Source organism: Paroedura picta, chromosome 18, assembly GCF_049243985.1.
Source record: "Paroedura picta isolate Pp20150507F chromosome 18, Ppicta_v3.0, whole genome shotgun sequence".
Taxonomy (NCBI): Eukaryota; Metazoa; Chordata; class Lepidosauria; order Squamata; family Gekkonidae; genus Paroedura; species Paroedura picta.
This window is the reverse complement of record NC_135386.1, coordinates 9,381,069-9,394,726: the sequence shown is the minus strand read 5'-3', so window position 1 is coordinate 9,394,726 and position 13,658 is coordinate 9,381,069. Positions and strand designations below refer to the sequence as shown.

General features: G+C 46.2%; 1 protein-coding gene across 3 annotated transcripts in view; it reads right to left on the bottom strand.

Annotated features, from left to right (window-relative positions):
- The window catches only part of ADAMTSL3 (ADAMTS like 3), a 231,641-nt gene that overhangs the window by 146,319 nt on the left and 71,664 nt on the right, over positions 1-13,658 (bottom strand). The gene's annotated exons all lie outside the window — the stretch shown is intronic.

Genomic DNA, 13,658 nt, shown 5'->3' with positions numbered 1-13,658 from the left:
ATGCCGTCATATGCCAGGGGTGTTTACGGGGACCAAGGACCCATCTCCGTTTCCGAGCAAACGGCTTGGAACTAGCATTAGGCCTCATTTAACCAGGCCGTACAAAACAAAGGCATGCAACAACAATGTGACTTGGCCTCTCGCCTGGTGGCATGCGGGCTGGTAGGGACTTCTGAAGCCAGCAGGAGCCTGGATTTAAAGGAAATGTGACAACTGGAATCCTATTATCCGTTCAGAAAACAAACCAACTTCCCATGGGTTGGGACCAGTCTATGGACTGGTACTGCCAGGGAGCGCTAGAGAAATGTTTTCTGTTTGCTGTCTAAAGGGCTTCTGTTTTGGTTCTTATTAAACCGATTGCTTAAGGTGAGCTGTAGAACCACAGCTCCAGGACCTTCCATTAAAAAGAAAGGAAGAAATTTAAGTAACAGCAAAGGGACGGTCTCACGATTAAAGACTTATGAGAACTGCTTGACCCTACAGGAAGCAGTGCAATTATGTCAGGCATGGGTTTCAGTCGTAGAATCATAGAGTTGGAAGGGGCCATCCTGGACACCTAGTCCAACCCAATGCAGGATCAGCCTCAAGCATCCAGGATAAGTATCTGTCCAGCCGCTGCTTGAAGACCACCAGGAAAGGGGGGGAGCACCCCACCTCCTTAGGAAGCCCATTCCATTGGTGAACCAGACCCATAGAATCCTAGAGTGGGAAAGGACCCTATAGGACAGGGATAGTCAACCTGTGGTCCTCCAGATGTCCATGGACTACAATTCCCATGAGCCCCTGCCAGCATTTGCTGGCAGGAGCTCATGGGAATTGTAGTCCATGGACATCTGGAGGACCACAAGTTGACTATCCCTGCTATAGATCACCTAGTCCCACCCCCGGCTCAATGCAGGATCAGCCTAAAACATCCAGGAGAAGGATCTGTCCAGCCGCTGCTTGAAGGCCACCAGGAAGGGAGAGCTCCCCACCTCCTTAGGCAGCCCATTCCATTAGTGAACTACACTGTGGGGGGAGGAATCCTGATGCCGTTCCACATTTCATAACGAAACAGTAGAAAGAGGACGGAGAATGCTGTCATGCATGAAGATCAGGCAGCGTAAATGAACCTCACGAGCCACCACAATGTGAAAGGTATCCTGTACAGGATCTCACATGAGGATCCCACCAGTCCCAGTCCACTGTGTGACTCATTCCACCGCTTTACATCTGTGGCCGTGGACGCCAGTTTTATGTCTCTCGCAATTATATTTTTGAAACACAATGACAGATTACAGGAAATGACTGTACGGACAGGGCGATTTATAAGCGCTTTTTAAACAATGCGGCTTTTATCAGTGGAGCATCATTAATCACCTACCTACAGACAAATATTTTCTTGTATATGATCCTCTCAAGAGCGATTTGCTGAAAACTGATTAGGGTGGGGGGAAAAAAAGATTTGTACATTGCTGCTATCTTTCCAATGATTCCTTGCTGATAAAACAGAATCATGTTTGTTCTGTTAATACTACAGGATTAACGACAATTTATTGCTTTGTCCTGGAAACCAGGCAAATAGTAGCATAATGTGAAGAATATTCAGTAACTTGAGTCAACTATGCGGGCAAAAACATTACATTACTACGCTCGAGCCAAACAGAATGAAAGGCCTGGGATTGGTGGTAGGGGAAGCTGAAGACGACCCTAATTTGTTATTTGGTTTTAAAGTGTGGTTGTTTATAATTGCATGCACATGAAGAAAAGGGAAAATACTCATACCCAAGAAAGGGAAAATACTCATACCCAATATTGAGATCTCTAACACCGAGATCATGGTTAGATGTATTGTATTGGTGCCACCCTCTTCTGAATATTATTCTCTCCACCAGGCTGAACTAAGATCAGAATTGTGACCACCACCGCTATATGTTATATGTAATTTTTGCTGATGTTAATTGGGGTTTTTATGGGGATTTTATTGTGTTTTAACTATTTATGTTGTAAACCGCCCTGAGACCTATTTGGAGAAGGGCAGTCTAAAAATTAAATAATAATAATAATAATAATAATAATAATAATAATAATAATAATAATAATAATAATAATAATAATAAAAACGGGTAGCCGAACGGTGGCTCTCCAGATGTCCATAGACTACAATTCGCAATGCCCAGCAGGGTCTCATGGGAATTGTAGTCTATGGACATCTGGAGAGCCACAGTTTGGCCACTCCTGATCTACGATGTGTCATAAAAAAGGGGTTACCTTTGTGGGGTGGGAAATTCCTGAAGGGGTGGGAGTGTCATACAGTTCTCCATTGAAACGGCCACGCATCTAATCATAGATGCATTGTGATTTTTATAACGCCATCCCTTATGGAATCACGAGTCTTGAAGAGGGGCATGCTTTGTGTGACAACTTTGGGGAAAAATTCTTTTTGGCTTTGCCTGCACGATTGAACGCCTATTTCTTTAGCGTGTAGTGTGCTGGTTGTCCGCTGGGGGAAAGTGCTTTTAGCTTGGGGAGTCCATTTTACGCATTTCCCCAACTAGCTCTTTAAAATGGCGGACGTAGCAAGAAATTTGCTAGCCAGACACAGGAGGTTGGCAATGTCATGCGGAGTGGCCGGAATATAGCGTCTTCACAAAGTAAGCATTTCACTATATTTATCACGTGCGGAAAAGCCCTTACCCCGGAAGCCGAACGTGTATTTTTCTCCAAGCCAGATGTGCTAGGCCACGCCGGCCACTCCTCCCGTGACATCAGGCATTTCAGCCAATCACGACGAGATGCAGTTGCACCGCTTCCCCTCCCCAAACCACCGCTCAGTTTATTACAGCACTAAGGGTCTCATTTGCAGACAGCAGAGTTGTGACTGATTTCTGAATGCCGGCTGCTCTCCCTGCGTAGACATCAAAGAGTTTAGACAAAGTACCGGGGGAGAGCAATGCCGCCTTAGGCTTGGCAAAGAAGTTTTGGCATGGAATGTATTTTTACGACCAAACGAAAACACCAAGGGAAGGTTTTCTAAAAAAAATTAACATGTTTATTACGGGAGAAAGTTGGCAAACCTCTTAAAACAACCGCCAAGTGAGGAGTTATTCCACTCATGAAAAAGGTCCGGGAACATTTTGTTTAATGCTTAATGAGCTACACTTAGCAGGGATGACAGTGCTCAAGGTGACGCCATGCGGCGGGGCCGGTCTCTTTCACGACGCACCAGCAAGGCTTCTTGCTTTGCTTGATACTCTGAAGCCCCTGCCAAACAGGCTTTGGAGAGTGAGATGCTGGAAACAAAACAGCTGCCCGAGCCAAAGGAAGAGGGGAAGAGCTTTCTGAAACACATTAAAAGAGATTCTGCTTGGCAGATTCACCCTCTCCCTGTGAAGGTTCTGCCCTTAGCAGTTCCACTTAAGATTGGATGAATAGGCATATTTGTATCCCAGAATTCCTCATTTCCGTCGCCTTCTCGAGAAAATCATTCTGTTATAGTACAGCCACCTGAGGGTGCAACCTTTACAGAGTCAGTGGTGGGAGTAGAAAGGACAAACAATGTATAGTGGATTTAGAGAGAAGCAGAGGTGGCCTGCCATTGGTTGCCTCCCGTTCAAGTACAAACCAGGGCCGGCCCTTCTTGGCTTCCGAGATCTGACGATTTCAGACTCATCTGGGCCATCCAGGGCAGCACAAGAGAAGAAAACCGGCCATGGAAGCATCTTTCACTTGAGATGCAGCAAACATCCCCAGGTCAGGTTTGAATAACTGCCAGGTACTGGAACAACGGGATTAATAAGCACCTCTCCTCCGCACATCACTGGGTTTCCCCAACTAGCGCTTTAAAATGGCGGATGTAGCAAGCAGTTGGATGTAGCAAGCACGGGAGGTTGGCGACTAAAATGGCGGATGTAGCGAGCAGTTGGCTGGCCAGACACGGGAGGTTGGCGACTAAAATGGCGGATGTAGCGAGCAGTTGGCTGGCCAGACACGGGAGGTTGGCGACTAAAATGGCGGATGTAGCGAGCAGTTGGCTGGCCAGACACGGGAGGTTGGCGACTAAAATGGCGGATGTAGCGAGCAGTTGGCTGGCCAGACACGGGAGGTTGGCGACTAAAATGGCGGATGTAGCGAGCAGTTGGCTGGCCAGACACAGGAGGTTGGTGATGTCATGCGGAGTGGATGGAATATAGCATCTTCACAAGGTAAGTATTTCACTATATTTAACATGAGGAGGGCACAGCAGGCGTTTTGGTCTAGGACCATAAAAATCCAGGCCAGACATTTACTGGGCCTAAGGCTCCAATGACTCCAGAGAGAGACAACCAGGAGCATCTGTGCAGGGTTACAAATCTTATTAGAAAAGCTCTGATTCATGATTTATTTAGCCCCTGGCAGGAGCCTCTTGTGGCGCAGAGTGGTAAGGCAGCCGTCTGAAAGCTTTGCCCATAAGGCTGGGAGTTCGATCCCAGCAGCCGGCTCAAGGTTGACTCAGCCTTCCATCCTTCCGAGGTCGGTAAAATGAGTACCCAGCTTGCTGGGGGGTAAACGGTCATGACTGGGGAAGGCACTGGCAAACCACCCCGTATTGAGTCTGCCATGAAAACGCTAGAGGGCGTCACCCCAAGGGTCAGACATGACTCGGTGCTTGCACAGGGGATACCTTTACCTTTACCTTTACCTTTTCTCGTCCATGGGGATTGAAAGCAGTTTACCTTGTTCTCCTTTCCTCTATTTTATTATCCCGATCCCGTGAGGTAGATGAGGCTTGGAGCAAGTTTCCATGGCAGTGTGGATCTCTACATTCCTAGTCCAGCAATCTGACCATTATACCACACCCCACCATGCTGAATTATGAAGCAGCAACTTTCCTTGGTGCTTAATGGCACCAATCCTTGGAACAAAGATTTGGCCCCTGAGTTGTTCTTCTAGCTCAGCCTTCTTCAACTTTTTTACCCTTGAGAAACCCCTCAAAACTTCTCCAGGCTTCAAGAAACCCCAGAAGTAGCGCCATCATGCAGAATAGGGTTGGGAAGCATCACTGTGGACACGCCCACCTGAGGCCCCTCCCCTTCCCACTCCCTTCAAGCCCTTCATTGGCCACTTTGGGAGAGGTGGGCGGGTTGACATGACTACATATGGTCATATCGCCTGATAAATGTTTAATAAATTTTAAAATATGTAAACAATTAATTAACTCCCGCCTATTTGGAAAATCCTTCCGTGGCCGTCAAGAAAGCCTGTTTTAGCTGGTGGTGAGATGGTTGCTTGAAAGTTGGCTGTAAAACAGCCTGAGCAAATTGTGTGTTGTGTGTTGCGTGTTGGCATCTGGTTGTGGGCATTCTGCCCCCCCCCCATTTGAATATTCCTTGATTCATAAGGCAATTTTGCTATAGATTCTGTTGGTGATTATCCTTATTCATGGTTCCTTTATATATTTGTGAAACAGCCTGGGGGGCTGGAACGTGTCCAGCTGTCCAAGTTGGAATAGGGCCAACCAGGGTGCAGCCAGCTGCATCCTGATTGGCCCTTCCCCTGCAGCTCCCCTCCATCCCTGGACTTTAGACTCTTTGCTCTCAGACATGCCTCAGTGCCTAGAGCCAGCAGCAGGTAAGGGGAGAGGGCCCTGGGCAAAGGGTTGTGGTGGAGGGCCGGCTAACAAGGGCCTCTTGACCTGCTAACGAGGGCCTCCTGGCCTGCTGACTGCCTGCTAAGGAGCTCTGTCCCGGCCCTGCTAATGAGCTGCCCAGCCCCCACCCACCCTACTTGATTTGGCTGCGAGTTGCAGCCAAAGCCACCTTAAGGTGCCTGGCCGGGGGCCAGGGGAGGGGACCCTTTCAAGGCCCATTCTTAGGAATGGGCTTTGCAGCTAGTTGTTGTTGTTGTTGTTAGGTGCGAAGTCGTGTCCGACCCATCGCGACCCCATGGACAATGATCCTCCAGGCCTTCCTGTCCTCTACCATTCCTCGAAGTCCATTTAAGCTGGTATATAACATAAAAGGCATTTTGCATCCAAACTCCTCTTACACCCTATGGGCCAAAAAAGAAGCCCATTAAGGTAAATGCAAAGAGCTTCCCTCTGATAAGATACGAGAGGCTATTAAAAAAATGTTCAGACTGTCCAAACAGATGCCTGGGTGACGCTTTGATGCTGTTGCTAAAAAAAAAAAATTCTGCATGCAAAAAAGTAAACTTGGCTGCATAAATAACTGTTCATTCAGAACTGTTATATGAAAAGCCAGCATAAACTAACATCATTTAAAAACATATCTACACTGTTTAAAAAAAAAATCATTCCCATACCCGTTGGGGAAATATTGGCATGGAAAACTCCTTTTCTGTTTTTATTTATTTATTGGCTTTGTTTATAATCTCCTTTTCCCACTGAGGCTCATGGTGTGTCCATTGTGAGTGAATACGTGTTCACACAAGCTATTGCTCAGCTAGCATCGTGGGTGGGGCACGGGGGAGAGCTATAACCTCAAGCCAAAATTTCTGCCACCTATTTTAGAGCTGACAAACACATATCAGTATTCAGTCGTCGTGATTATTACTGTTTAGTCTCAGAATACGCAATATATCTTTGAGTGACTTCATCATCAAGTTTATGCTGAACCCAGCTAGAAAAAACAAGTTGCAGAGTTTTCCCTTTAAAAAGTATCTTGGCCAAATGACATGCCAGATTATTACTATCAGCTAAGGAACCCCTAAAATAAGGAAGAAGAAGAGTTGGTTCTTATATGCCGCTTTTCCCTACCCGAAGGAGGCTCAAAGCGGCTTACAGTCGCCTTCCCTTTCCTCTCCCCACAACAGACACCCTGTGAGGGAGGGGAGGCTGAGAGAGCCCTGAGATTACTGAAGAAGAAGAGTTGGTTCTTATATGCTGCTTTTCCCTACCCGAAGGAGGCTCAAAGCGGCTTACAGTCGCCTTCCCTTTCCTCTCCCCACAACAGACACCCTGTGGGGTGGGTGAGGCTGAGAGAGCCCTGATATCACTGCCTGGTCTGAACAGTTTTATCAGTGCCGTGGCGAGCCCAAGGTCACCCAGCTGGTTGCATGTGGGGGAGTGCAGAATCGAACCCGGCATGCCAGATTAGAAGTCCGCACTCCTAACCACTACACCAAGCTGGCTCTCCACAATAAAAGAAAATTCCCATAGAGTCTTAAAAATGCCACCTTAATAACTGAAGCTATGTGTACATTCCTGACCTTGAATTATACTGCACGGACAGGGCTAAAATGACCACTGAACCCCTTACTCTAGCATAACTGCAAATGTAGGGCTTTTCTGCATAGTCGTTTCCCCTTGCTTTCACAGCACATTTCCATCAGGTTTTTTTTTTAAGCTATTCTGCTTTCTCATCGAGTTCACTACGCACTTCATTCTGAATTAATTTTGGCTTTTGCATAGCTTCTCCTTACTTCATTCCTCAGTTCACTTTCTGGCTGCTTTATCTCTGGCTTATTTGAAAGTTCTTTCGGGGAGATCTCCCCCCCCCCCCCGACTCAAAAGCCGAAGTTAAATCAAAACCGTAAAGATTCCTTCGGATTAGTTCCCACGCACACACACCCTTTCTAACTCCTCAGAGGACACTCCTCCTCTCCAACACGGCCCATACTCGTACCTCCCTCCCCTCCCCCACCCCCTTTTTTGTTTACAGTCTCCGTCTGTTCCCATTTTCCAGGTTCCAAATGTCTCTCTCTCTCTCTCTCTTTTTTTTTTTTGACTTTGTCTAACTTGAATTTGTCTAGCAAAACTGGACACTAGACTGTGGTTGCTTGTCGAGATTGTGGGAAGTCTCGCAGCAGCCCCAGACACAGGGCAGGAGGAGGGAGGAGAGGGGGTCAGATCATCGTGTAAACTGTAGTCCCCTCTTCTCTCACACAATAGGGGTCCCCGCTATTCTCACTTCACTTGGCGGCATCCGGTTTAAGTATTTACTCTCAATTGGGCATTATGCCAGGGAGGTATATATTGATTCACTGAGCATCAGGGTTCCAGCTCTGTTATTACTAATGTGACAATTGAAGTAAAGTTTGACTACAGTAAAATGGAGAGAGACCCATTCCGCACACGTAAGTTAATGCACTTTCAATGCACTTTAAAAGCAGATTTTCCTGTTCTGCACAAGAAAATCCAGAAAAGCACACTGAAAGTGCATTATCCAACATGTGCAGAATGGGCTTTGGATAGCATAGGTTGGACCAATCTCATCAGATCTCAGAAGCTAAGCAGGGTTGGCTTTGGCCAGCATTTGGAAGGGGAAACACCAGGGAATATCCCTACCATGATGCAGGGACAGGCAGTGGTAAGCCATCTCTGAATGTCTCTGAACAGCAATGGGTGTAATGTTTAAAGAGTGGTGAACTCTAATCTGGAGAACCGGGTTGGATTCCCCACTCTTCCACATGCTGCCACATGCTAGGTTAGTCACAGTTCTCTCTGCTCTGCAAGAACAGCTCTGTTAGAGCTCTTTCAGCCCCCCCTACCTCACAGGTGTCTGTTGTAGGGAGAGGGAGGGAAAGGTATTTCTAAGCTGCTTTGGGACTCCTTTGGGTAAGGAAAAGCAGGGTATAAAGAAAACCAGCTTTTTCTTGTTGTTGTTACTGAAAACCCTATAGGATCCTGCTGCCAACTAAGCCTTCACATCCAACCCCACTCCCAAATACACACACACACACACACAACATTCATTTAAGCCCTCTAATGCATGCCAAACAGGCACCTTTTCTTAAATTCCACTGCATTCAACAACACAACACGGAAGTTCCTACGGCACGATCCAGCTTTAGGATGCTTAGGGCTAATCCTGCGTTGAGCAGGGGGTTGGACTAGATGGCCTGTATGGCCCCTTCCAACTCTATGATTCTATGATTCTATGATTCTATGATTCTATGATTCTATGATTCTATGATTCTATGATTCTATGATTCTATGATTCTATGAGCAGGGGGTTGGACTAGATAGCCTGTATGGCCCCTTCCAACTCTATGATTCTAGGATTCTATGATCTCAAACAGAGTTAACCCAATTTGAAATCCATTGACATCCGTGGCCTTATATGGGCCTAACTCTGCTTCGGATGACTGTTAGTGTATCGGAATGTCTTCATTTTTGTAAATCTGGGCAAATACAAGCAACCAGCCACGGCTGACAAAGTCGAGCACTGCACCTCCCATGCGCTTGGAAGAAAATAGGGGTTGAGTGTGGCATGAGGGAGAAAGCGCTTAAGCTCCTGGCAGCGATATTTTAGAATTTGTTATACATTCTTATACAAACTGGTCTTTAATAGATAAGGTGTTGACATTAACCACAGGGCTCCGCGGGTGGGTCCACAGCTGTTATAACACGATTATGAAATTCCAGCCGAGATTCAAGAACATCCTTCATCCTCAGTCAAAAAGCCGCTCCTCCAAGCATACGTCCAGCATGGTGAGTCACCCAAACAGGGAAGGAGGGGACAGTGAATGGCTCTGCCATTTCATTTTAATTTAACTCTCAAACCCGGCACAGATGACAGAGGCCTGGATGGGAATCTATTTATTCACTGATTTCTTTAGTTGTTCGGTTTCGATACCACACTCCCTTGGCAGTTCACAACACAGTCCTGTCTTTCTGAACTTTTGTACCGTTGAGAAACCCCCAAAACATTCTGCAGGCTTTGAGAACCCCCAGAAGTGGCGCAATCTTGCAGAAGATGTTGGGAAGCAGAGCTGTGGACACGCCCACCCGGGCCCCTCCCCTTCCCCTCCAGGCCCATCAGTGGCCATTGGGGGGGGGGCTCAATGTGACCATATATGGTCATTCAATTACATTCAAGACACTTTGGGGGGAAGGGCATGCCCCTTCCTTGTTGCCATCCTCCCTCCCTCTCTGTTCTGAAAAATCTGCCTTTCAAAAAAAAAAGGGTTGATCAGATTACAATGCTGTTTCTAAGTTTTTAAAAAAGCACAGCAGCATTACAACGCTATAACCCAGGGTTGTTGTTGTTTTTAAAAATTACATTCAAGGCACTTTGGGGGTAAGGGTGGGAGGTGATCAAGGGGGCAGACTGGTGGGACTTGGGGACACAATGGAAAGAAAGGTACAAGCAGGCACCTTTTTCCAAAAGAGACATTTTTGGGAAAGGGGAAAGGAGCAAAGCAGGATGGGAGGCTGCCTCCATCGGACTCAGTGCAGAAAGCATGTCGCGAATTTCATCCTGGGAAACGAGGCGAGCAAAGCCCAAATGCGGAAAAGCTCGAGTCGACTTGCTGTAGCCAAAGGAAATTCAAAGCAAGGCAGAAATGGTCCAATCTCATCAGCTCTCAGAAGCTACATAAGGTCGGCCCTCTTTAGTACTTGGATGGGAGACCGACAAGGAAAACCAGAGTCACTACGTAGAGACAGGCCATGGCAAACCGCCCCTGATCAACTCTTGCCTTGATTACCCTACGGCAGGGGTAGTCAAACTGCGGCCCTCCCGCTGTCCATGGACTACAATTCCCATGAGCCCCTGCCATCAAAAAGGGAAGCCAGTATGGTGTTGTGGTTAGCCATGGAAGAAGATCTGGGAGATGCAGATTCATATCCCAACTTGGCCATGGGAACGTGCTGGGTGGTCTTTGGGCCAGATACTCGCCCTCCGCCTAACCTACCTCACAAGTAAGGCCTGGAGATCTCCCAGAATTACAACTGATTTGCAGGCAAGAGTGATTGGTTGCCCTGGAGAAAAAAATCTACATGGGAGGATGGGTTCCATGACATTACTCCCTACTGAGGGACCCTTTCCTTCCCCAGGATCCATCCCCAAATCTCCAGTATCCTAACATGGAGTTTGTAACGTGACCCAAAGTGTTGATGTGAGGATAATAGGGACTACAGGAGGTTGGTGCTGTAAACTGCTTAAGGTCCCGCCCTCACTGGGGAGAAAAGCAGTATATAAATAAACATCAACACAGCTACTTATTTATTGTATTTGTATCCTGCTTTTAGAGCCTCCTGTGGCGCAGGGTGGTAAGGCAGCAGACATGCAGTCTGAAAGCTCTGCCCATGAGGCTGGGAGTTCGATCCCAGCAGCCGGCTCAAGGTCAACTCAGCCTTCCATCCTTCCGAGGTCGGTAAAATGAGGACCCAGCTTGCTGGGGGGTAAACGGTCATGACTGGGGAAGGCACTGGCAAACCACCCCGTATTGAGTCTGCCATGAAAACGCTGGAGGTCATCACCCCAAGGGTCAGACATGACCCGGTGCTTGCACAGGGGATACATTTACCTTTTTATCCTGCTTTTCTTCTACAAAACTCAAGATGGCAATCTTTCAGTTAAGGGGGCTGGGAATCCTGCTTATGTAGAAGGTTCTCCATATTCAGGACAACTAATAGTTCCACATTTCTTTAAAAAGCATAAATAATAAAACATGTGGAAGGATATCGTTTTCTTTTAGACTAACTTCCAGTGCTACTGCTATAGATCATAAATATAATATATTATTATACAGATATAGGAAAAAAATTCCTAGTATCAGCTAGAACCATAGTACGCAAACTAAAGGAGATTTTTCGTGATGAATTACTGGCTGCTGCAAGAATGGGAGATGACAAAATTGGAACAGGTAAAGCAGAGATTACCTGGCAGAGATGAAAGAAGGTAAAGGAATCTCTGATAAAATCATTGGTTATTCTGAGAAGGTAAGTTTATGGGACTGAGAAGTGATTTACTTGATAAAGACAAGGATATAATTTTGATATAATTTTGGATATTGGATATTGGATATAATACTGGTAAAGAAATTACGGATTATCATTGCTGCCTGTTAAGAGACCATCCCAGCATATGATCAATTATTTTAGTTAAGATTAAAACAAAAACTGCAAAACTATAAAGACAATAATTTTGAGCCTGTTCATTTTTAGATCCTTCCTTTTTCACAGTAAACAGGATGAAAAAAAAAAACAAGAAGTTCCCAGACTTATGTTGAGGTTTCCCAGAAAGATAAGATTCTGGACCCGATTCAAATATGACTTCACTACCTCTCATCAAGGTTCAGATCAATAAGAGATGGAAATAAATACAGAAACCTAAAAAGGGAGCCAGCCAAAAGGGAACGCAAAGCCCTTGCAAATTATATTTCGGACTTTGTGACACCAAAGCTTTCACGGAGCACATGGTCACTTCTGCTGTCTTGCTTTGCTGTAGGCCAGCCACTTGAATACCAATCTTATTAAACTATAACTCTGAATTTATCCGCAATGTATAACATTCCAGATGTCGCACCAGCTGGGAACAGACCCTTAGGCCATCTCTGCCTGATCCCTTAGTCATTTTCCAGCACCGGCTAGGCTCTCTTCCAAAAATGTGAGGGAAAGTGTTAAAAACAGATGTCAAAATTAATGCCGTCTTTTTCTGAGTGGTCGGAAATAAGGGAAACCTACACCCTACGCTTAATATTCCCCCCCCTTTTTTTAAAGCTATGAACTATGTTGTCAACAAAAGATGTAAGTTAATTTTAAACAAAATCATAACATGTGTAAACCTAATTCATCTGCAGCTTTCCTGACAACAGGTTCGTCACATCAGCCGAGGCTCTGAATAGGCTAGCCCAGGGGTAGTCAAACTGCGGCCCTCCAGATGTCCATGGACTACAATTCCCAGAAGCCCCTGCCAGGGAATGTCCATGGACATCTGGAGGGCCGCAGTTTGACTACCCCTGGGCTAGGCAGATTTCGGCATTAAATCAAATGACACGCTGCTTTGAATGCTTTCGGAGTCTTTTAAAACATCTTCAGAGGCTTCCTTTAATATTTCCAGAGGTGCAGTTTCTTAACAGCAGCGGCATACCTTCACCGTTATCTGCATAGCAGAGATAACCTTAAACCGTTTTGCTGATTAGGCTGCTTTCACATTACAGCTTCTTGTTAGTACACGGCATGGGAGGGAGAAAGAGGCATAAACACACCCGGTTCATACAAGGTGATGCGTAACCTCAACGGCCATGGGCTCCAAAGAAAGGAGAAGGAAGTCGGGGGCTTAAGGAAATTCTTAACCACAACCCTCTGAATCCTTCCCATCCTATTTCCCTTCCTAAGAGGACCAGAAGCCCTTCTTGTACTGGTTTCCTTCTAGGTTTGCGTGTCACGGATACAGCGAGCTTAACGGTTTGCAAACCAGACGGCGTCTTGAGATAAACTTCTCTGAAGGACTTTGTAGGTGAAGAGCAATATCGATTGGACCATATGAACCCAAGTGCTTCTGGACGAGATCAAGGATCCAACCGAGTCCAAAAACCACTGGAGCTAGCTCTAGTTCATAATCTCTCCTGCCTAATGCAGGAACAGAATCTTTTCAGAGGATTAGGATATAGAAGAAGAAGAAGAAGAAGAAGAAGAAGAAGAAGAAGAAGAAGAAGAAGAAGAAGAAGAAGAAGAAGAAGAATTGGTTCTCATATACCACTTTTCTCTACCCGAAGGAGTCTCAAAGCGGCTTAGTCGCCTTCCTTTTCTTCTCCCCACAACAGACACCCTGTGAGGGAGGTGAGGCTGAGAGAGCCCTGAGATTACTGAAGAAGAAGAAGAGTTGGTTCTTATATGCCGCTTTTCCCTACCCGAAGGAGGCTCAAAGTGGCTTACAATCTCCTTCCCTTTCCTCTCCCCACAACAGACACCCTGTGGGGTAGTTGAGGTTAAGAGTGTCCTGATATTC